Source organism: Octopus bimaculoides, chromosome 6 (genome assembly GCF_046866305.1).
Source record: "Octopus bimaculoides isolate indiv1 chromosome 6, ASM4686630v1, whole genome shotgun sequence".
NCBI classification, from domain to species: domain Eukaryota; kingdom Metazoa; phylum Mollusca; class Cephalopoda; order Octopoda; family Octopodidae; genus Octopus; species Octopus bimaculoides.
Genome location: NC_142933.1, coordinates 35152761 through 35177180, shown reverse-complemented (window position 1 = coordinate 35177180; position 24420 = coordinate 35152761). Strand labels below are relative to the sequence as shown.

Sequence of the window (24420 nt, the reverse complement as noted above, 5' to 3'; positions counted from 1 at the left end):
TAAACAAGCTTTGACAACTTTATAGATATTTCAAAATTATGGTGCGATGATGCCAGATGTTTCCATTATTTTGTCCAACCCCTGTATATATGTATATATACAGTATGTGGGTTTAGTTCACAGGTGATCTAAATGATTAGGTACTTTAGGTAAGTGCTGTAACAGATTACTGGGGCTGTAAGGTTATAGCCGAGACAGTAGTTATGGAGCCATTGCTGATTTCCAGTGCAGCGGATCTAGAAGTGTTAAACAGGACGTCAAACGTTAATGTAAGGCAAACATCTCAAGTCATATACAATATTATTATAGGAAGAGATTCAAAATCTTACAGCTGATTCTGGGATATTCCGTCATCAGAGATAAATAGGGGGAAAAAATATGGAAAATGAGGATGGTATATATCAGTAAGATGACAACATAGAGGAAGGGAGTAAAAGAATAAGATGGAAAAAAGAGGCATAAAAGATCATAGTTCAACTTTGGCTTTCTCCCTCGTTCTCAAAGGCTGTCAAGACAATACAAGCTTTTGATGGTCTAATAAATATTTCAAAATTATGATGTTAGTTGTTTCCATTATTTTGTCCAACTCCTGTATATATATATATATATATATTATCATCATCATCATCATCATCTTCGTTTAACGTCCGCTTTCCATGCTAGCATGGGTTGGACGATATGAGGACTGGTGAACCAGATGACTGCACCAGGATCCAATCTGATCTGGCAGAGTTTCTACAGCTGGATGCCCTTATTAATGCCAACCACTCTGAGTGAAGTGGGTGCTTTTACATGCCACCGGCATGATGGCCAGTCTGGCGATACTGGCAACAGCTACGTTCAAATGATGTTTTTACGTGCCACCTGCACAGGAGTCAGTCCAGGGGCACTGGCAATGATCTCGCTCGAAAGTCCTTAGACATGCTGCGGGCACAAGTGCCAGAAAGGCGATGCTGGGCACATGTGCCATCACAATTTCGCTTTAGCTTGCCCCAATAAGTCTTCGCAAGCTGAGTTTCGTGTCCAAATATATATATATATAGATATATATATATATATATGTATATATATGTATATATATATAGAGATATATAAGTGCAGACAACTGGCGGGATCCATACTAAGGACATTGAGGACAAGGGATCAACAAGTCATGTTGACTCTATGGAAGACCTTTATCCTCAGCCGCCTAGACTACTGCTCTCAGCTGTGGTCACCACACAGTGTCAAGCTAACAATGGAGCTTGAAGCAATCCAGCATCACTACACTTAAACGATTGCTACAGTCCAACAGATGAACTACAGGGAGAGGCTGAAAGAACTATGACTCTACTCCCTAGAGTGCAGACAGGAGAGATATGTAGTAATTTATATGTGGAAAATACTGGAAGGACTAGTACCTAATGTTGGCATCAAGTGTTATATCAATGCTTGTACTGGACGCCACTTCATAATTCCGAAGGTACTGTCCAATGCATCTAATATAAGAACCAGGTACTGCAACAGCCTAGGGTTCAGAGGACCACAGCTCTTCAATGCTCTGCCAAAAGAATTGAGAAACTTACACGAAATAGATGTGGAAGTCTTCAAAAAGAAACAGGACACTTTCCTATCCACAATACCAGAAGAACTAGACATGAGGCACAGTTGAGAACAGCAGTGTCACATTTCCTCATACACCAGATGGGCTATCAACAATTTTGTTGGGATTGCATTTGTCGGAGGAGAGGAACCACGGAAGGATTCTGCAGAGGGTACAAAAATAAAGAATGAAAAAAATCATGGTGGTGCTCCAGCATGACCACAGCCACCTGGCTGACACACAAAAGAATAACTAATACAGCTTTTCCGACGTTGATCTCATTTTCTTCTTGGAAATTTACAGATTTTACATGCACAAATGAAGCAGGTAAGAACAAATATGCAAGGCTTTTCCCAAGTTCAAAACGAGACATTGTTTGCATTATATCTACATTCCACACACATAAATACCTCCGCCTTAAAACCTCCATGCTTCCTGAAATACGCCAACACTACACCTGATATCCTTCCCTCCATAAGCATGCATACATGTACATCATGACTCATACACTGTTCACTTTCCTGACTTTTGTACATAATTCTATATACTGTAGGTGCACCTTTATGAATTGTAGTGCACCTGAGTATTATACACAATAATTTCATTATTACCTCCACCTTCACTAAGGCTGAGGCATTGTTTTCATTTATGTTTGTTTGTTTGTCTGTGGACAAGATATCTCAAGAACTGCTGGATGGATTCGGATAAAAGTTTCAGGGATGTTTGGCCTTGGGGCTGGCACAAACTGATTAGATTTTAGGATTGATCTAATACTGGACAAGGATTCTGGTTTATTTTTCCTGTTTTTTTCCTTAATTTTTGACAGCAGTCGGGCTCATTTTTAGTATTCTTGTTTGTGAGAGCAATCGAGTTTATTCCAGATATTCTCATTTTAAAAATCATCTTTGGCTAATTGTTGATAGGACGTTGCTGTCTCAGAGTAACAAATTGTTTGTTTGAGTTTTGTCACTTTTGACCACGGTTGGATTGTTGAAGGCTTTCTCTTTGAGACTGTCTGTTGTTGAAATTGTTTTATATCACTGTAGAAAATTATTGTTGAAGCGACTCGCGCATAATTATTTTTTGCTGTTTTCTCCCCATTGTTGGGGTGAAAGGTTGGTTTTTCATTGTGGAGGGCTATGCAGGGGCCGCTGCAGTGGGAGCAACTGCACCGTTGGAAGCGAAGCAGATAGATTTAAAAATGGAAGATATAGTGGGAAGTGGACGGTTTGTGCAAGGGGAGGGAGGTGCAGTTGTGCTGGTCCCTCCAGAGGAAGTGGTCAAGGATGGGACAGTGGTGTGCCGCACGTGGGTAGTTTCCACCAGTAAAATTGAAATACTATTGGAGGACAATGTGGAGGGGTGCTTGGAACCAGTGATGGGAGTGGCAGCTTTCATGGGTCGAGGGAGGTAGTATGGTGTGGTGGAGGTTGGGGTTTGCCACCGAGAAGGGAGCGGCCTCACATTCCACTACAATTTTGCACACTGACAGGGTGGCACTGCTGCCCACGTATGGGGGCGGGTGAGGCATGTGGGTTTGAGTTGGAGGGGTGCCACCAGAAGTGGAGACGGAGTTGTTGGTGGTGATTGTTCTAGCTGCCACCAAGGGGGTCCCGAGTTGGGACTGGTGGGAGGAGTGAGCATGTTGAACTTTTGGGGATGCGGTGTGAAGATGTGGCTTTTTGCATCTTTCGAAGACATTGTGAGGATCCCCTACTAGATGGAGATTACAGGAGTGGGTTCCCTCAAAGTGGTTGTTAAGGGTTGCAACCAGCTTGTTGCAAATGTGGGGAGAGGGACATATGAGGACACGGTTCCCCAGGCATGGGCCTCCTCAGAGTGAGAGAGCTGTAGAGGGGGACCAGGAGGAGGTGGAAATTGGAGTGCCAGTTAAAGCAGTGAAGGATGGAGATGGCAGAAAGCAATGCGGAGTGCACTAGAGATGCAGAGGAGGTGAGGCAAGGGGAAGGCGGAACGAGGGCAGCAGGGGAGGGGAGTGACAGGTTTGTTGACCCCAAAAGGAGGAGGGGGCAGGATAAGGAGAACACTCACAGGGACCGGCGGTGGAACCAGATGAGATGCCCAAGAAGGTTGGGGAGCCACCTGTATTCGAGCATGTGCAGACGGTGGAGATGGAGCTGGGGAAGGTTGGTCTATGGGATTACCTTAAATTTCCCGTCCATAAAGGGTTTAACGCTATGGCATATCGTCATATCCCCAAAAACCCTTTATGGACAGGTAACCTAAGGTACATCTCATAAACCGGCCTTCACCATTTTTAATATATACTACTTTACATCTTACAGTGTGCTTCTTTCGGATATGTTTTTTTACAAACGATATATATATATATATATATATATATATATATATATATATATATATATATATATATATATATATATATATATATATATATATATATTAAAAATGGGAAAGGCCGGTTTATGGGATTACCTTAGGTTTCCCGTCCATAAAGGGTTTAGCTTTATGGCGTATCTTCAGATCCCAAAACTCTGTTCGCCTGTGACCTCTTAAAAATACGGAGGGGAAATACCCCATTACTCAAAGTAACAATTGGGATTATCTCCCGTTGCTAATAGCTATCGACTTCCGGCTGTGTCGTCATTCTAGCAGGAACATCCTGAAATGTAAGCATGGCCCGTAAATCTCCGTTTCGGTGTTAAAGATGTGCCTTTGTTCGAGTGAGTGTTTTAAGATTCTTGCGTGTTCAGCTCTATATATATATATATAACAGTCTGGAAAATTGTGAAGAAATTTCAGGAGACTGGTTCCATCGCTGATCGACCGAAAAAGAAGGGTGTGGACTCCTCAGCTTGTCAACAATACCAGAGAAAAGATATGCGAAATCCTCAGAAAAACTGTAAGCTGAACACCGATGTATATTTACGCGCACACACGCACACACATACACACACACATATATATTGAGTCATCCATAAATAGTGCAGATTTTGTATACTTCTTTTATTTTCAAAATTATGATAAAGTTCTTATTTAATCTAAAATATACTCCCCTTCATTTTCTACAATGCTCTTCCACCTATCTGGTAGACTTGCAAGTCCCCTCTTCCAAAATTCACTTGTCCGCGACGAAAAATACTCCTCCAGTACAGTTCTGACCTCGTCTACGGAATTCATATTTTTACCATCTAAATGATTTTGAAGACTGCAGAATAAATGATAATCAGATGAGCAATGTCCGGTGGGTGGGGCAGACTTTCCCATTCCAACAGCTTCAACCTTTGGAATGTCATCCTCGCTGTATGTGGCTGAGCCTTATTCTGATGGTAGAACACCTTTCGTCTTGAATCCAAAGATGGTTGCTTTTCTTCTAGCGCTGACTTAAGCCTCTCAATCTGCTCGCAATAGATCTCTTTTGTTACGTTTTAGTTTGGGTTTAAAAGTTCAAAGTGGACTAAATCTTTCACATCCTGTCAAACAGATAACACCACCTTACGTAGGTGAAGACCTTCTTTAGCCTGGGGGTACTGGTTTTTCTCCTTTTCCTACCCACTATTTTCAGTGCTTGTCATTTTTATTGAGAATCCATTTCTCGCCACCAGTCACTATTCGGTCCAAAAAAGGTTCATTCATGAGACGTGACAGTAAAGAAGCGCACACATTCACTCTCTGCGCGCAATTAGACTCGGAAAGTTTGTAAGGAAACCATCAACCCAATTTGCTGTCTTTTCCAATGGCACACAGGTGTCGATGAATAGTGGAAATACCAAATCCAAGCCTCTCTGCTAGTTCCTCAACAGTTACGATGGGATTTTGTTTCACCAGGATTTGCAAGATATCCTCGTAGAGCTCTACATATCTTTCAGGATGAAGCTCACTTTCTAGGCTGTAGTTTCCGACTTGGAATTTCTGAAACTGCCGTTGACATTAGCTTACACTTATTATCCAATCTCCCTATACTGCATTAATATTCCTTGCACTTTCCATTGCGCTGTTGCCTTTATTGAACTCATAAAGCAAAATATGCCGAATATGCTCCTTTATCACTATAGCTTTGAAAAAATGATTGTTAAAATCGAATTGCACTCTTCAAAACTTGCACTAAGAATGAATTGATTTTTTTAATTGTCCACAAGGGGCCAACATAGATGGGACAACACAAAGGCATGTGGGGACATATAACACAACTTAAAATAAAATTACAAATAAAATTATAAGAATCATAATATGAAATGAGAAAATGGAATTGAGCTGCCTGCCGCATCACTTGCTCCTTTACAGTCCTTTCTTCACGTCGATCACATATTTTTTCAACAGATCCTCACATTCAATATTGTCCGGTATTTTTTTTTATGTCCTCATGTATTCTCCGCATCTTCACACCCTTTTTATACTCTTTAATTTCTTCCATTTGTGCTTCTGAGATCAGTACACACAAGTGCCACTCTGGTGTTTCATTATATTTTTCAGTATTCACAAATCTTACTGTTTTCCAGCTTGTTACTTTTTGAATTAGCTCTGTATTTTCTCTGTTTGTCAATATGTAAACATAATTCACTTCTTTGTTCTTTCTTGTACATGGGTTTCTTTTTTCTTTTTTGCTAGTGTAGGAGGGGGAAGGGTGGGTTTGGTGTCTGTAGGGAGGGAGTGGGTCGCAGAGGGTATGGTGGGTGGGTGGGGAATGTTTGGGGTTCCACAATATACTGTTCCTTTTTTCTCTTCCTTTTTCCTTCAGTAATCTTCCATTCTTTTTCTCTTTCTTCCTTCTTTTTCCTCTTCTTTTCCAGTATCCTTTCTTCTGTCTGCTTCTGCAGAGGGCAGTGTGCTCTAATGTGCCCTTTTTGGCCACATTTAAAGCAACGTGGAGTTCAGCCCTCCACCCACACTTTCAGCCCCAGATCTCCAATCTATACCGTCTCTGCAAAATTTTCTAGGGAGAAAGAGAGCCTGCCTTATGTCGACCCAATAGAGGGACCAGCTATCCGAGTTGATAGTACCAGGGTAGATAAAGCAATTAAGAGTATGAAGACCGGGAAAGCCCCCGGCCCATCAGGAATCACTGCAGAGATGCTCAAAATATCTGGCAGTGTTGGCTATAGCCTAGTCACCCGTATTACGAACCAGGTGATACACGAAGGAGTCATACCCTATGACTGGTGTAGCAGCATCATAGTCAACTGCTACAAAGGTAAATGGGACGCTTTAGATACAAATAATTACAGAGGCATCAAGCTGTTAGATCAGGTTATGAAAGTTACAGAGAGGGTCATAGCCCAACTAATTAGGGAGCGAATCAATTTAGATGAGATGCAGTTTGGGTTCGTGCCAGGTAAAAGCACTACTGATGCCTTATTTCTAGTGAGACAGTTGCAAGAGAAATACCTAGCCAAGGATAAACCTCTGTACCTGGCTTTCGTTGACATGGAGAAAGCCTTTGACAGGGTCCCCCGATCCCTTATCTGGTGGTCAATGAGGAAACTTGGGATAGAAGAATGGCTAGTGAGAGCTGTGCGAGCCATGTACAGAGATGCGGCCAGTAAGGTGAGGGTTGGAAATGAGTACAGCAATGAATTCCGGGTAGAGGTAGGGGTCCACCAAGGTTCCGTCCTCAGCCCCCTATTATTTACCATAGTCCTACAGGCAATCACAGAGGAGTTCAAGACAGGTTGCCCCTGGGAGCTCCTCTATGCTGATGACCTTGCCCTAATTGCGGAGTCACTATCAGAACTAGAGGAGAAGTTTCAGGTGTGGAAGCAAGGTCTAGAATTGAAGGGCCTTAGAGTCAACCTAGCTAAAACCAAAATCCTAATAAGTAGGAAGGTAGATAAAACACAAACCCCTTCAGGTAGATGGCCCTGCTCAGTATGTAGAAAAGGAGTAGGTAGTAACTCTATAAGATGTACCCGGTGCAAGCTATGGACACATAAGAGGTGCAGCAACATCAAAGGCAGGTTAACTAGCAAGTTAGTTTTTGTTTGTGGCAGATGTTCAGGTGCAATAAAGACTGCAAACAAACAGGAAACAACTTCTATCTCATTCCAGGGTGAAAAACTAGAGGTAGTCGATAGCTTCCGCTATCTGGGCGACCAAGTTAGTAGTGGGGGTGGGTGCGCTGAAAGTGTAGCTGCTAGAATAAGAATAGCCTGGGCAAAGTTTAGAGAGCTCTTACCCCTGCTGGCGACAAAGGGACTCTCACTCAGAGTAAAAGGCAGACTGTATGACGCATGCGTACGAACAACCATGCTACATGGCAGTGAAACATGGGCTGTAACTGCTGAGGACATACGTAAGCTCGCAAGGAATGAAGCCAGTATGCTCCGTTGGATGTGTAATGTCAATGTGAATACCCGTCAGAGTGTAAGTATCTTGAGAGAAAAGCTGAACATTAGAAGCATCAGTTGTGGCGTGCAAGAGAGACGATTGCGCTGGTATGGACATGTGGTGAGAATGGAGGAGGATAGCTGCGTGAAAAAGTGCCACACCCTAACAGTTGAGGGAACCCGTGGAAGAGGTAGGCCCAGGAAGACCTGGGCTGAGGTGGTGAGGCAAGACCTTCGTACATTGGGCCTCACCGAGGCGATGACTACGGACCGAGACCTTTGGAAATGGGCTGTGCGTGAGAAGACCCGGCAAGCCAAGTAAGATCGTTGCCAGTGCCCCTGGACTGGTTCTTGTGCGGGTGGCACATGAGATGCACCATTTTGAGCGTGGCCGTTGCCAGTACCGCCTGACTGGCTCCTGTAGGATTTTCGAGCGAGATCGTTGCCAGTGCCCCTGGACTGGCTTGTGCGGGTGGCACATAAAAGACACCATTTCGAGCGTGGCCGTTTTCGTGCGGGTGACACGTAAAAGCACCCACTACACTCTCTGAGTGGTTGGCGTTAGGAAGGGCATCCAGCTGTAGAAACTCTGCCAAATCAGACTGGAGCCTGGTGTTGCCATCCGGTTTCACCAGTCCTCAGTCAAATCGTCCAACCCATGCTAGCATGGAAAGCGGACGTTAAACGATGATGATGATGATGATGATGATGATTAGCTCTAATGTTTGGCCACAACCCAAGCCACATCAATTTCTGGTGGAATTCCCTCCACCTTTATCTTTGAAGTCCTTCTTCTCATATAAGTTGGTGGAAGGACCGCCTTATTGTTTTTACCGTGTTTTCTCTTGCTTTTTCTTCTGTTCTTTTGTAGACTATGATAGTTCCATACTTATTCCCTCTGGCCAGACTGAACATAATGCCTTTTCTAAAATTCCTTCTTCCATGTGTTCAATTTTTCTTTTCTGTACTGAATATACTTTGTATACCACAGTCTTTCTATTAATTTCTTCTATTTTCTTCTGGGGTGGTGACACCCTAACGTCACCACCCACTTTGGATGCCCCTTTTTCATCTCTTTTGATATTTGCCAGGTTCACCTCTTTTTCTTTACTCCTGCTGCTTCAGCGAAGCTCATCTTTTTCAGACATTCATCCATCTTTTTCATTGCGATAACCATTTCCTCCACAGAAGAGGATAATTCGGAACCACTAAGGATCGGATAAAACTAACTTTTAGCCATAGCTATCTCTTGATTTTATCGAGAGAAAGCACAACTTGAAATCGCTGCTAAAGCAGCACAAAACAACAATAATTCAAGTAACAGCAACTTCAACTAAACTTTAACTCACCATACGACAAACTTGTACTAAGAATGAATACAAGGTAAAATTACTACCTGCTTTTATAGCAAGTTGATGCAAGTAGTTTATCCCATCCCCCTCCAGCTTTTAGTTCATGCAATTGGAAAAAACTGTATTATTTATGGGATGTCCCTATATATATATATATATATATATATATATATATATATATATATATATATATATATATGAAAGGACTTACATTCTATTGTACCTGCATGCTCCACCATGACTGCAACCACAGGTCCCCTGCCTCAACCTTCCGCAAACGACCTTCTACCAATGCTCATGGGCCTGGGAAAAAGAATTTGACCAAAACACACACCAATGTAACCATGTACACACGCACACCCTTAAAAGGTGGAAACCCCACAAAATATGCTGTCTCCCACCACCACCAACACATGCTCCTTCATAAAAATTGTACCCCCATATATACACAAGCTTCACACACATATAACACATCGCACGCTAACATAAACCCCCCTCATCAACTTTATCCTTTGAAGAAAGAAAACAGACCAACAAACACAGCTATATGTACCTATACCCTTGGAAAAATTATACATGACACTGCTACACATACCATACATCCCATATCACACTCCACCACAGGAGCACCAGATTAATAATACACACTTCAAGATAACTCTTGCTGGTCTCAGAGCATACCCAACCAAGGGGCATAACCCCTAACCTAATCTTTGCTTCAGCACCTTTTTCATAGAAGCCACTTACAGGTTGCGGTAATCTATCTCTGACAACAGAGAGCAGTCGCCATATTCCTTTCCATATTGGATAACTCTGATGAGCGTAAAGTTATCCAATCAGATTGTTACCTGACACTCCATTGTATTCTTTACGCGAAATCGATTGGTAAGATCAACCATGATGGATATTTAATACCATACAATTCGAATAACGTGTATATGTATATATATATATGTATATATATATATATATATATATATATATATATATATATATATATATATATATACATGTATATATATATGTGTGTGTGTGTGTGTATATATATATGTATATATATATGTATATATATGTATATATATATATTATATATATATATATATATATATATATATATAATCATCATCATCGTTTAACGTCCGCTTTCCATGCTAGCATGGGTTGGACGATTTGACTGAGGACTGGTGAAACCGGATGGCAACACCAGGCTCCAATCTAATTTGGCAGAGTTTCTACAGCTGGATGCCCTTCCTAATGCCAACCACTCAGAGAGTGTAGTGGGTACTTTTACGTGTCACCCGCACGAGGGCCAGTCAGGCGGTACTGGCAACGGCCACGCTCAAAATGGTGTCTTTTATGTGCCACCCGCAGAAGAGCCAGTCCAGGAGCACTGGCAACGATCTTGCTCGAAAATCCTATGAAGGCCAGTCAGGCGGTACTGGCAATGGCCACGCTCAAAATGGTGCATCCCATGTGCCACCCGCACAAGAGCCAGTCCAGGGGCACTGGCAACGAACTCACTTGGCTTGCCGGGTCTTCTCAAGCACAGCACATTTCCAAAGGTCTCGGTCAGTAGTCATCGCCTCGGTGAAGCCCAATGTTCGAAGGTCTTGCCTCACCACCTCAGCCCAGGTCTTCCTGGGCCTACTTCTTCCACAGTTTCCCTCAACTGTTAGGGTGTGGCACTTTTTCAAGCAGCTATCCTCATCCATTCTCACCACATGTCCATACCAGCGCAATCGTAGCTACACATGATGTAGCTACCCTCATTTGCTCCTCTTGCTGTGAAGTAGGTTCGTCTGGAACTCTCAACAGGAAGAGGTCCAGCCTTGATTTAAAAATGCCTCCTCAGGCTTTTTGGGAGAATATTAAAAAGTTGTGGGCCCCTGAAACCCTGGTATCTTTGGCACTGTGCAGTGTTGACCTGTTTTGGCTTCAGTGTAGCTTTCAATACCAAAATTTGGCCCAATTCTTTCCAGATGTATATTACTGCATACCTCTCTTGCCTTTGGGAACGGGGGACCCTGTTGAAGGCTTTCCCCATGTCAATGAAAGCCAGGTACAGGGTTTATCTTTGGTTAGGTATTTCTCCTGCAGCTGTCTTACCGGAAATATAGCATCAGTGGTGCTTTTCCCTGGCACACACCCAAACTGTGTCTAATGAAGGAAAGGTATGCATAAGTGGGCTGGATACACCCCTGGCATAGGCCATGGGTTATGGTCTCACTTAGCTTGCTGGGTCTTCTCAAACACAGCATATTTCCAAAGGTATTGGTCACTAATCATTACCTTGGTGAGGCCTAATGTTTGAAAGTCGTGCTTCACCACATCATCCCAGGTCTTCCTGGGTCTACCTCTTCCACAGGTTCCCTCAACCGCAAGGGTGTTGCACTTTTTCACACAGCTATCCTCATCCATTCTCACCACATGACCATACCAGCGCAGTCGTCTCTCATGCACACCCCATCTGACACTCCTTAGGTCCAACTTTTCTCTCAAGGTACTAACACAGTGTCGAGTATGCACATTGACATTACTCATCCATTGGAGCATACTGACTTCATTTCTTGCGAGATTACGCATGTCCTCAGCGGTCATACAGTCTGCCTTTTACTCTGAGCGAGAGGCCCTTTGTCACCAGCAGAGGTAAGAGCTCTCTGAACTTTGCCCAGGCTATTCTTATTCTAGCAGTTACACTTTCAGTGCACCCTCCCCTGCTACTGACTTGGTCACCTAGGTAACGGAAGCTGTCAACTACTTGTAGTTTTTCACCCTGGAATGTGGCAGAAGTTGTTTTCTGCACATTTTCAGTATTTATTGCTCCTGAGCATCTGTCACATACAAAAACTATCTTCCCAGTTAGCCTTCCTTTGATATTGCTGCACCTCTTATGTGTCCATAGCTTACACTAGGTACATATTATAGAGTTTCTACCTACGCCTTTTCTACAGATCACGCAGGACCATCTACCTGAAGGGATTTGTGGTTTGTCTGTCTTCCTACTTATTAGGACTTTGGTTTTAGCTAGGTTGACTCTAAGGCCCTTCAATTCTAATCCTTGTTTCCACACCTGAAACTTCTCCTCTGGTTCTGATAGTGACTCAGCAATTAGCACAAGGCCGTCAGCATAGAGGAGCTCCCAGGGGCATCCTGTCTTGAATTCCTGTTATTACCTGGAGGACTATGATAAATAGGAGGGGGCTGAGAACTGTACCTTGGTGAACACCTATCTCTACCAGGAATTCTTCACTGTACTCGTTGCCAACCCTCACCTTACTGACAGTGTCCCTGTACATGGCTCACACAGCTCTCACTAACCATTCATCTATCCCAAGTTTCCTCATTGACCAGATAAGGGACCGGGGGACCCTGTCAAAGGATAGACATATCATTGAGAATAATAGATTTAGTTAGTGGTCTCATTATCTCTATTCTGTCGAAGAGGTTAGAAAGGGTCAAGTGGTGAAGACATTATTTCGGCCTAGCTAAAGGTATCTGGAAAATGTAAAACTGCTGTCATAGAAAAACCATTGTTCCACCGTGGGAAAAGTTCTGTTGCAGTGTTAATTTAAATTTGACTATGATGGATTGCGAGATCCACTATATATGTATATATATTTTTACAGATAAATTCCTCTATTTACATAATATCGAGGTCTCTTTCTTTTGTTGTCCTTTCTATCAATATAAAGTTAAAGAAAAGTAATTTAATATCTGAGACAAACTGAGCAGATCCTAAATACAGAACACACTCGCTCGCACGCACGCACACACACGCACAAGAAGAAGCATGCACATCACACATTAGTTTCCTCTTCCACTTAAACACGTCAAAGAGAAGCTCGCGACACAGTTGATAAGACAAAAAGTGCTCATGGAAAATGAAGATAATGATAACTCTGAAACATATTCCGAAAGATTGCCTCTAATATAAATAAGGCCGATTTATGTGATTATCCTGGCTTTCACGCCCATAAAGGACTTAGCTTTATGGCATAACATCAGATCCCAAAACCTGGCTTGAGGCCACTCTAGAATATGGAAGAGGAAGGACGAAAGGACCTCGATGCACAATGTCAACAACAGTGGATTGCCTCCCTTTGACTATCGCTAGCAAGTGACTGTTGTCTTGTGGGTTCCAATAGGCCAGCAGGAATGTGTGTGTACGTGTAGATGTATGTATATGTGCGAGTATATGCGTGTGTCCCTGTGTATATATATATGGACGTACACATGCATATATGTATGTGTGTGTGTGTGTATGTATGTATATATATATAGATATATATATATATATATATATATATATATATATATATATATATATATATACGTGCGTACTTGCATATACACACATTTTCATAACTTTCTTTATATCTTATAAACGAATATTCCATTCTTTTATCAACTATAAACTTACCTTCTTTATATTGAAATTTCCTCTATCATCTCTATTTAATTTATTCTAATTCTATTTACCTACTCTTTTATCTTCAATCAACCTGTAAACCCCACGCCCAAATATATAACAATGCAAATCATAGACCGTATGATTCAGTCTGCTATAATGAATCCATAAACACATAAAATATCCTTGGGTATGTCTTTTTCCCTTTGATGATGATATGCTCACCTCATATAAATTTAACGTTTACTTAATATTTACTGAGTATTAATTGAAACTGCTGTAAGCAATGAAGATTAATTTGCTTTTAATAATAAACAATTAACTTTCCAATCTCCATTTTCTTTTTCTTATATGTATATATATATATATATATATATACACACACACACATGGCCACATAAGAGGTGTAATGGTATTACAGGAAGGTTAACAGAGAAAATAGTTTTTTCGTATCGCAAATATGTGCATACAATAAGTACTAAAAATTTGCAGAAAATGGACTTCCTCAAAAACTCGGGGGGGGGGGGGTCCTTAGAAGTACTAGGTAACTTCCGTTACCTAGGCGATGAAGTTAGCAGTGGAGAAGGAAGTTCTGAAAGCATAGCTGATTAGAACGGGCTGGGCAAAGTTCAGAGAACTTCTACATTTGTTGGTAACTAAGGGCCTCTCCCTCAGAGTGGAAGGCAGAGGATCTTCAGGCCTCACTGAGGAAATTTCAAGGGACTGGATGTTGTAGCAAAATTGCTGTATTTGAGAAGACATGTCAAGCTATGTAAAATCATGGCTGTCCATACATACAGGCCTGTCCTTTGCAGGTGTTGGTACCATGTAAAATGCACATGTGCCAGTGCCATGTAAAATGCACTCATGCCAGTGCAATGTAAACAACCCTACTGGTGGCACATAAAGGGCACCCAGCATTTGCTGTTAAGTGGTTGGTGTTAGGAAGGGCATCCAGCTGTAGAAACTATACCAAAACGGACAACTGGAGTCTGGATAGCATGATGTTACCTTCACTGGAGAGCCCATCTAAGGATCATCAAAGTTTGGGGAACTTAGTTTTCTTGATGTCCATATCATGTCTTACAGCCTTTATAGGGTTTACACAGCATTGAGGAGCGGTCAAGATGCTGCCATTTTGGTACCTGACATGGATCATCATGATACAGGTAACTCTTTTTTCCAATGTTCAGGTGACTTCCAGTCCTCCATGTCAATGAACTTTTTCTCAACTAAAACTTTAATGTTTATCTTCCCAACACCGTTGACTGTTCACCAAAATATCAAGCTGTTCCTGAAAAATAGGAGACATAAAAAAAATCATTAAATTTAGCTTGAACACCCTGTAGGTGTATGTATGTGATTCTGTAGATGTGTGCATGTATGTGTGTGTGTGTGTGTGTTGTATGTAAGAAGAAAGTATGGATGCCAATTAGTGCTGGTATCAATATGCATGAATGGATTTAAATAAACAAATCACAAACAACAGCAACTTGAATATACATAGAGAAACTTGTTCTCTTATACAAAAGCACACAGCACAGCTGCCACCACTACCACCTCAGTTAAACATTATTCATATACATATATATATATATAATGTACATATATATAAATCAAAATAAGCAACAAGGATATCAAGAGGTAATGCAGTATGATTGTTTCAAGCAACTCCATTTAATTGAACAATGTAATCATTACATCAATTTAAATGCAGAGCAATTCTCAGCTGCACAAAGACAGAATTTAATTAAATTAAAACAGATGGACACATTAGTATAATTATACCTAAAATCTCCAAGAAGTTGAGATAAACAAAGAACATGCTGCCTTCACTCCAGCATAGAAGCTACTAAGGTATCAAGAAGATATACATTGTTACAGACTCTGCCTGTCACTGATTTTTTGTTTTTATGGGGTCAGTTTTAATTTATAGACTAGTTTATCAAATCCTTGTATATCTAAGGTTGATGTATAAATACTAAACTATTTCTGGATAATTTCTTTTCCTCTCTCTATTGTGGTAAAAGTTTGGTATATACTCAAAAGTATTTTAAAATTTCTATTCTTTTGTTATAATATTCTTCTTAATAATCCTCTGAATAACCCTAAACTTTAACTGTATACAATATAGCAACATTGCTTAAAACATTTAACTATAGTACTACATGATAAGACTTCCCCTGTTTCATTATCAATGGTCTGCTAGTAGGCAACCCCCTTAATTGTCAGCTAACATCTTGTTTTAAGCTTTCCTTTACCAAACCTCATGATATTGCTTCTAATAAATCTTGATTTTTATGACTATACCAATTATGATTTCTGTATGCTCCCTCAGCCCTACCCCTAACAGATACTGCCCCTTTGTTCTCTCAGCAAAGGGACATATTATGTGCGTATGTGCATCCGTAGATTTCTTTGTAGTTATGCCCTGTTCTCTTCTACTAGAAACGTTTACTTTGGAATTTACTTCTATTGAGAAAAAAAATCGTGTGCATGTTATTTTTAACGTAAGTTTTCTTATGACGGCTTCTCTTCACTGCCTATTACTTCATTAGAAATCTACGGATGCACATACGCAAATAATAGAGAAAAATGAAACAATTATGAACGACTTACTCCAAAACACCACCGAGTGGGGAACACTTCTCAAAAATAGCCTGCAGTTGTTTCCTTCAAAATTCCTACATGATTGAAATGTACATACATCAAGGTATATTTGTAGAAAATTTCACGAAAAAATATTCATTTTCCTGGAAGTTAAGAGGAATTTAAGTGGACTCTGTTGGAATTTCCGAAAATTGTCCCTTACCCCCATTCCACAACACTTTCACCGAAAATTTTTGTATATTCGGAATCTACATAATAAATAATATATGCATCGAAAATTTCATTAAAAAATATTCATTTTTCAGAAAGTTATGACCTTCCAAAGTCGGTGGGGTACAACTCTGTAGTTATGCCAACATTTGTTCACTTTTTGGTTGCTATATCCAGTGTTTATGTTAACAGTAAGTTGACTTATTTAAGTCCCTTTACTAGTTATCTCCCCTTTAATTTTTATTTACTTTTTTACATTCCTAAACTGAACAATTATCAAATTGTATACAAATACTTTTCAGATCATGTAAATTACGATAATATCGGAATTTGACGTGAAAAGAATAATAGTAAGCAGATACACCTACTGACACATCACAATATTTTTACAAATTTTATGTTTCATTTTGCAGATATACATGACGTGGGTCAGTATGCATGTGTACGAGCCCACCAATTTTTTTTTTTTTTTTTTCATATTAAATTACGATATAATCGTAATCTACGCACTCTGAAAGGTGTCTATGAAACATTTCATTAAAAAATTACCCATTTTTCTGAATGTTATGAGTAAAGAAAGCAGTCTCAAGTGAATTTTCCGAAACTCCTCACCTCCACCCTCGGAAAAATTTTTTTCACCACGTACTCTGGTATAATGAGAATCTACACCATCGAAAGTGTATTTGTAGAAAATTTCATTAAAGGATATCCATTTTTCTGGATGTTATGAGGCAACAAAATCGTGGGCAGGGTTTACACACGTGTGGGAATTCTCTGAAGACCTTTTGACCAACTGACAGTACAACTTTCCATCTCCATGAGATGAAAAGCTAAATTTGTCTTTCCACAAAACTGCAGCTTTCGTGGATGCGAAATCATTGGTCACTCAATGACCAGACATTAACTTTATTGCTTTAATATGTCTATTAAAAGTAACTGAGTCCATGTCCGGTCATAGAGTGACCGATATTTCGCATCCTCAAAGGCTTGTGGACGTTTCGTCAAACTGTAAAGCCGAAGACACACACACACACATACATACATACATACATACACACACACATATACATACATACATACATACATACACACACATGCATGCATGCATGTATAGCATAGCATTTCTAAATCTCTCAGAGAGAGTTATGCAGTAACTGCACGATAAATTGATGGGTTATTGCCAACTTAATTTGGCAGTCCCAGGAAGGGGGAGAATGCTACTGCTATTTAGCCACATGAAACACCGTTTCTAGTTGGCTACGCGACACAAGCGTTCTGTGTCCTTAAGTTTTCAAACAGGAGAGATAAGCACCTCCAGCATCTAGAGACGAGTTTCAGGGCAGTTGCTCTTCATCATTCTGGAGTAGCTTGGCCTTGCTAGATATCACACTCACACACATTAGGAAATTAGTAGTTATGGCCGGTCAGAGAGTGACCATTGGTGTTGCACCTATAAAGCGCTTAGCAGTATAGGCGATTCGTCAAGCTCAATGACTTTAAAAAAATATATTATTACTCTAATGCTTTAGAGCAGGGGTTCACAAACATTTTTATGTATGGACCCCTTTGATTACTAATTTGTTCTGGTGGACCCCCAGAGTCATTCGATGTTTAAAACACTAGTTTTATAGGTACTTGTTTCAAAATTCCTATTTAGTTTTCAACACATTAACATTTGTAGGTTGAACTTTGTAAAACATTAACGAAAGAAACCTGGTTGTTTCTTTCGCTAAAGCAAAATTTTTTCAAGGGGTCCCTTAAAATTCTGTTGTGCATTCCCATTTACTATTTTGTTGCGTGGACTCCCCAAAATCTTACATGGAACACGGTTGAGAACCATTGCTTTAGAGTGTGCTTCTTTTTCGGATATATGAACTACTGATGATATATCGTAGTAGTAGTAGTAGTAGTAGTAGTAGTAGTTGGCTGCGTCTCGTGTTTCCGAGCTTGCAATCCAGTTCATTTTCCTGGGTGTTTGAACCGCAGATGGCTCCGCAATCCAAGGGTTGCATGAAACATACGGGGACATTGTGGACAAGGGATAGAAGGAGTTGGTTTGGGAAGGAGAAGGCGCTGCTTTCTCTCCCGTCTCTTGAGTTCAGCTCTTGCGACTCGGGCTTTCTCGAAGTCCGCTGAACCCGTTTTGATGGTGTGTCTCCAGAGGGGTCTGTTTGCCGAGATATCCTCCCAGTGTGCGGGGTCGATGTTGGTGCTTTTCAAGGTTGATTTGAGTTTTGTCCTTGTACCGCCTCAAGGGGGCTCCACGAGGACGTTTTCTTTCAGACAGTTCACCGTAGAGACAGATCTTGGGAAGGCGGTGTTCATTCATCCGACGAACGTGACCTGACCATTGGAGACGATGTTCAATGATCAAGGCTTCGATGCTCAGGAGACCTGATCTTTCAAGTACAGCGTTGTTGGTGATGCGATCTTCCCAGTTGATGTTCAGGATAGAACGAAGTTTGGATTGATGGAAGCGCTCTAGTTTCTTACTAGAACTGAAAAATGCGCACGCTCAAAGGGTTACAGAATGTCACAATAAACCTTAAAATGTATGGAACTAACATTGTTGCTCAAAAATATTGGAAACACTATATGTTGTACATTCTGTGACATCTTAAGATTAAAAGAGACTCGTGTGTGAATTACGATGTCATGATAATTACTAAACCGAGTTCTTAATATAAAAATTTGAAAATGTACAAAATATGATCTTTAACTTCGAATAAGTAAATTCATTATAATACTCTTCATACCAAAGTATATAAAAAAATATATTTCACACTGCATGCAAATTACCATGATAATAAAAACAAAAACAAAACAAAAACTGGATTTATGGTGAAGTTGAATATATATAACAGCGAATGTACGAAACCGAAATAATGATAAGCAAAGATAAAATTCGCACGCTCACACACCGAAGAACAAGCACGTGAATATGTGTGTGTGTGTTAGTATGTGTGCGCGCGCGTTTGTTCTTGTATGTATGCGGGCATGTTCTTGTATAGTTCTACAGAACTTATTTAATTTAGCTTTAAAATTAATAGAAATCAATGTCATATTTCTTTCTTTTCGCATTTCCTTTAATCAGTAGTAAGAGGTAATTTACATTCCTTCCTTTTCTGTATGCATGTTGCAATATTTCGGCTCTTTGGTAGTTAAAAAAAAAACCCACATGGACTATTATAACTAATACAGCTTTTTCGACGTTGATCTTGTTTTCTTCTTGGAAATTTTCAGATTTTACATACACAAATGAAGCAGTTAAGAACAAATATGCAAAGATTTTCTCAAGTTTAAAATGCAACATTATGTTTAGTATATCTACATTCCACACACATAAATACATAAAAACAGAATACGCTTGTGCGCACACACAGGAACAAGCACGCACGCGCACACACACGTACACCCATTAGCTTCCTCTTCCAAACAGAACATGCATGCACGAAGACAGCTCGATGTCAAACTATCGCTTATTGGTTGATGATAATTGAAAATTAATCAATAAAACGTAATCACTACGCAAACGGCCCCGGCCTTCTTACACTTTTATTCGCAAAGTAGACATATATTGTCAGATACGCAGTAGACTCGACATTCTGTTGTCGGTCACTACGTGCTTGATATATATATATATATATATATATATATATATATATATATATATATATATATATATATATATAGATAGATATAGATATGTGTGTATGTATATATATATATATATATATATATATATATATAAACGTCTAGATAGAATAGAGACAGCTGATGAAGGGATATTCCAAGTGGCTTTCCGTTTTCCTATGTGTTCGTTCCGTTGTCTGTAGTTTATTGTTCTAACATCCTGTACCCTGATATGCATATATATACACATGTAGATGTAAGTATGTACATATATGTGTGTGTGTATACATGTATATATATTCTTTGTATTATATATATATATATATATATATATATATATATATATATATATATATATATATAATAAAAAGTAACAACAAAAGAATGAGATCTCGACATTAGATATATAGAAGATTATATATGTTATAATTTAGAACAAACAGTAAAAGGTTGTCATTATAGTACTCAGAGTTTCGAATGTTGGAGAGAAGAGCTACGATGCATTCTCGTCGGCTATTCAACATACACTATGAAAACCGTTGAATAAAAGGGAAGTTACTCTAATAGGCAGAAAAAGAAAAAAAAGATAAAAACTACACGCGACCATATTCTCACAATACATAGACATAAACCTGCGTTCACAACGTCTACATACGTACACACACAAACATGTATGCGTACATGCACACATGCACATACACACACACAGACATGTGTATGTACGTACTCATACATACACATATATCCACACTCACGCACATATTATATGTATATGTGTGTGTGTATACGCAACCTCATCCCCATATACACATGGGTGTTTACATGTATACACGTAACATAATACATATATATTTAGAGATTTATACATATAAATATACATAAACAAAACATTCAAGCACTAAGATTTGAAATAAGATGTTAATATCATATGTGGATAAAATTTAAGATTGATGGTATCAGCAGTAGTAACATTGGTGGTCCGCAGGCAAATAGTATTATTTAGCTATAAATTGCAAACTTGCACGAAGCGTAAGGATACATAAAACCATACACCTGCTAGAAATAAGAGCTAAAAGTCTTAATTAAACCACCGTACAGCACCAAGATAATAGAGAAATTACAGTAGGCGAGGAAACGGAAAGAATTAATATGTAGTGACGCCTTAATAGCAGACGACATTTCCGGAAAGTTTATCCACGCATGCGCAGGGACTATTTCCGGAAGGAATACAGGAAGAATCTCATGCGCATGCGTAGTCATCGATATCCAAGCTTCGCGCGGATTTTCATCCTCTTTCACCCTGGCCGACGAAGGGCCTAGACGTCGCAGCAACCTCTCCAACATTCCAACTTTGGAGCTACACAAATAACCATGCAACTTCATTGACGGCGTCTCAGTAACCAAAGGGCGAAGTGCTGTCGAATTCTGTTGTAATAAATATTGTTGTGTTGATAGTTCAGAATCTGCGTTCCGTTGTTTCTTCAAGAAATTTAATGTACGGAAGCGGAGTACACCTAATGGTGTATAACCACTTCCCAACAATTGGTGACCCCGACGTGATTCGGTTCAACCACTTTCCTACAAATACATTCAAAAGCACAACTATGAAAACCACATACCTGGGTTTCGGCATATATATATATATATATATATATATATATATATATATATATATATATATAAAAATAAGTAACAAGGATATCCAGATGTAATGCTGTACGATCGTTTCATGCAACTCCATTTAATCGAACAATGCAATCATTACATCAATTTAAAATGCAGAGCAATCCTCAGCTGCACAAAGATAGAATTTAATTAAATTAGAACACATAGACACATTAGTATAATTATAATCTCCAAGAAGTTAAGGTGATAGACAAAGAGTAACTTCTATGCTGGAGTGAAGGCATGTTCTTTGTCTATCTCCTTGACTTCTTGTGTCCATCTGTTCTAATTTAATTAAATTCTATGTCTTTGTGCAGCTGAGGATTGTTCTGGATTTAAATTGATGTAATGATTGCATTGTTCAATTAAATGGAGTTGCATGAAGCGATCGCACTGCATTACCTCTTGATATCCTTGTTGCTTATTTTGATTTTAATCATCTTTGAAATTGTATGGATAATACCATACTAAATTCTGGTGCCTCAACTTAAGTACCATATTCATCTGAATCTAAATTTTTGCTGAACTCATCTACCATACCCAAAGTATATATATATATATATATATATATATATATATATATATATATATATATACACACACCCTCCTATCGGATCTATTCAATTTGATGGACAGATTTTTTTTTAACTAAACAGTTTGAAACTTCGGATACTGGTTGAATTCTGTACATAAAAAAGTTTGGCTACTTTTTCTAGCAGGTCATGCAACCACATATAGGCTCCGCTGTTGGTCTGTCTCAGTAATAATTTTGTTGTTATTTAGCCTCATATTAATTCTGATACAGCAAACCTGTCATCAAAGACATTCTAGCTTTCAGCAAACCGTCTTTTTAGGGATAATCTAGGACATTACGTACAATGGGCTTGTGATTTAGGTAGGAGGGATACTTTGGCTGCTGTTTTTAGCGAGTCGAGCGACCAGGTAAAGGCTCTTTCATTGGTATGGACCCGTAAGTTGTTGTTTGCAAACAGCAGCAGTAATTTTCTTCAGCTGAATACACGTCATTGATTGGTTAAAATTACCGAAATATGACAACTTTAACACGAAATAACTTCCAAGATACAAAATTTTGTCAAAAACGTTAAGAGTAAATCCTGTTCTATGTGACACATTCTACTAGTATCCGAAGTTTCAAAGTGTTTAGTTTAAAAAAAAGAAAATTGAAAATCTGCCCGGCAAATGGAGTAGATCCCTCCTATCACAAACCTACACCCGCACATATACAAATATATGCATATCCGTATAAAGGAAGGGGACGTGTGCATGAAAGGCGCACATATGCACCGGACAGTCTTACACTCGTATACATATACACATACACATATATACACACGCACACACATATAAAATATATACATACATATACATATATTCACACACGTACACATTCACACAGTTAAAAAGGAAAATGAAAAAATATATATATAAAAAAATTTAAAATAATGGAAGTTAAGACATATGGGAAGCTTGTGCAGGAATATAGTAAAAATGTGGATTGTAGCTGTGAACCATAACATATTTTGTCACGTATGGACATGATCCCAAAAGTTCAGTTATATAGATATAGGCGCATGAGTGGGTGTGTGGTAAGTGGGTTGCTTACCAACCACATGGTTCCGGGTTCAGTCCCACTGCTTGGCACTTTGGTAGACGGAAAATGAAATATATATATATTTGTGTGGGTATGTATAACACACGCACCCTTCTCAACAACAACGCCAGTTATTTCATTTCTTTTCATAATGCTTTGAAGCATTATAAATTCAAAATGTAAGCTTAAATTTTAAATTAATTATTGGCATGTGCAACAGGATGCATAACTACAATGTATACCTCCGCCGACTTTGTTGCCTCATAACTTCCAGAAAAATTGAATACCTTTTAGCGAAACTTTCAACAAGTAATCGCTTGGAAAATTTTTTTCCGAGGAGCTGAGGAGAGGATTTTCGGAAAATTCACACGACCCGACATTTTCCCTCCTCTTCACTTTCAGGGAAATGGGTACTTTTTCAATGAAATTTTATATAAGTACCTCTCAAACGGTGTAAATTACGATTACAAAAGAAATTTATAATCAAATTTTTTTGGAAGGAGGCGGAAGCAGGAATTTCTGATGAGACTGCCCATATAAGTCGGAATTTGTGTGTGTGTGTGTGTATGGTGGTGGTGGTGGTGGTGGGTGGGTGGGGGTACAAAAGGAAGTCTTGCCCGGAATTTCTGCGTTTTGACGGGGATTTTTTCCCATGTTTTTTTTCTTCAGCACAGTCTTCGGAATGATGGGAGGCATCTTTACAGGAAAAATAGAAAAACATTTTGGAAATTTATGATTTTCTTTTTCCCTCCCGCCACCCCAGTCCGGACCGATTTTGACCAATTAAAAAAAATTTCACTATGCACTTTAAACCCGCGAGAGAAACGTTTTCTGTTAAAAGAAAAAAAAATTGTTAAATGTGTGATTTAAGGGAAATTTGGTTGTTGTTTCTAGCACATCCCAAGACCTCACTCGTTTTTTTCCCTCACTCTCACGTCTATTGATGTTTTTCAATATTTTTCTCCCCATTAACACATTTTATGAAATGATAATGTCAAAGTAACACACGCGTAGTCCATTGCTGGGATATAAGCAAAGAAAAA

The 24420-nt window shown here is 39.4% G+C and overlaps 1 protein-coding gene and 1 long non-coding RNA gene across 4 annotated transcripts in view; one reads left to right on the top strand and one right to left on the bottom strand.

The window, feature by feature from the left end:
* On the bottom strand, positions 1–4161 carry LOC149135010 (uncharacterized). Of its 2 annotated transcripts, none has more exons than XR_016242221.1 (2): positions 4040–4161; positions 1–236 (listed from the first exon to the last, which is right to left on the bottom strand). It is a non-coding gene; the product is annotated as an uncharacterized LOC149135010 (long non-coding RNA). The 2 variants fall into 2 exon arrangements; XR_016242222.1 differs by lacking the exon at positions 4040–4161 and adding an exon at positions 1401–3915.
* A 34-nt stretch (positions 4162–4195) lies between these two features.
* The window catches only part of LOC106873559 (2-phosphoxylose phosphatase 1-like), a 51956-nt gene continuing 31731 nt past the window's right edge, over positions 4196–24420 (top strand). The window contains exon 1 of one of the 2 annotated variants that reach the window (XM_089353746.1): positions 4196–4466. The gene's annotated coding sequence lies outside the window, so the exon portion shown is untranslated. The remainder of the gene's footprint in view (positions 4467–24420) is intronic. The other variant, XM_089353745.1, reaches the window with a different exon arrangement.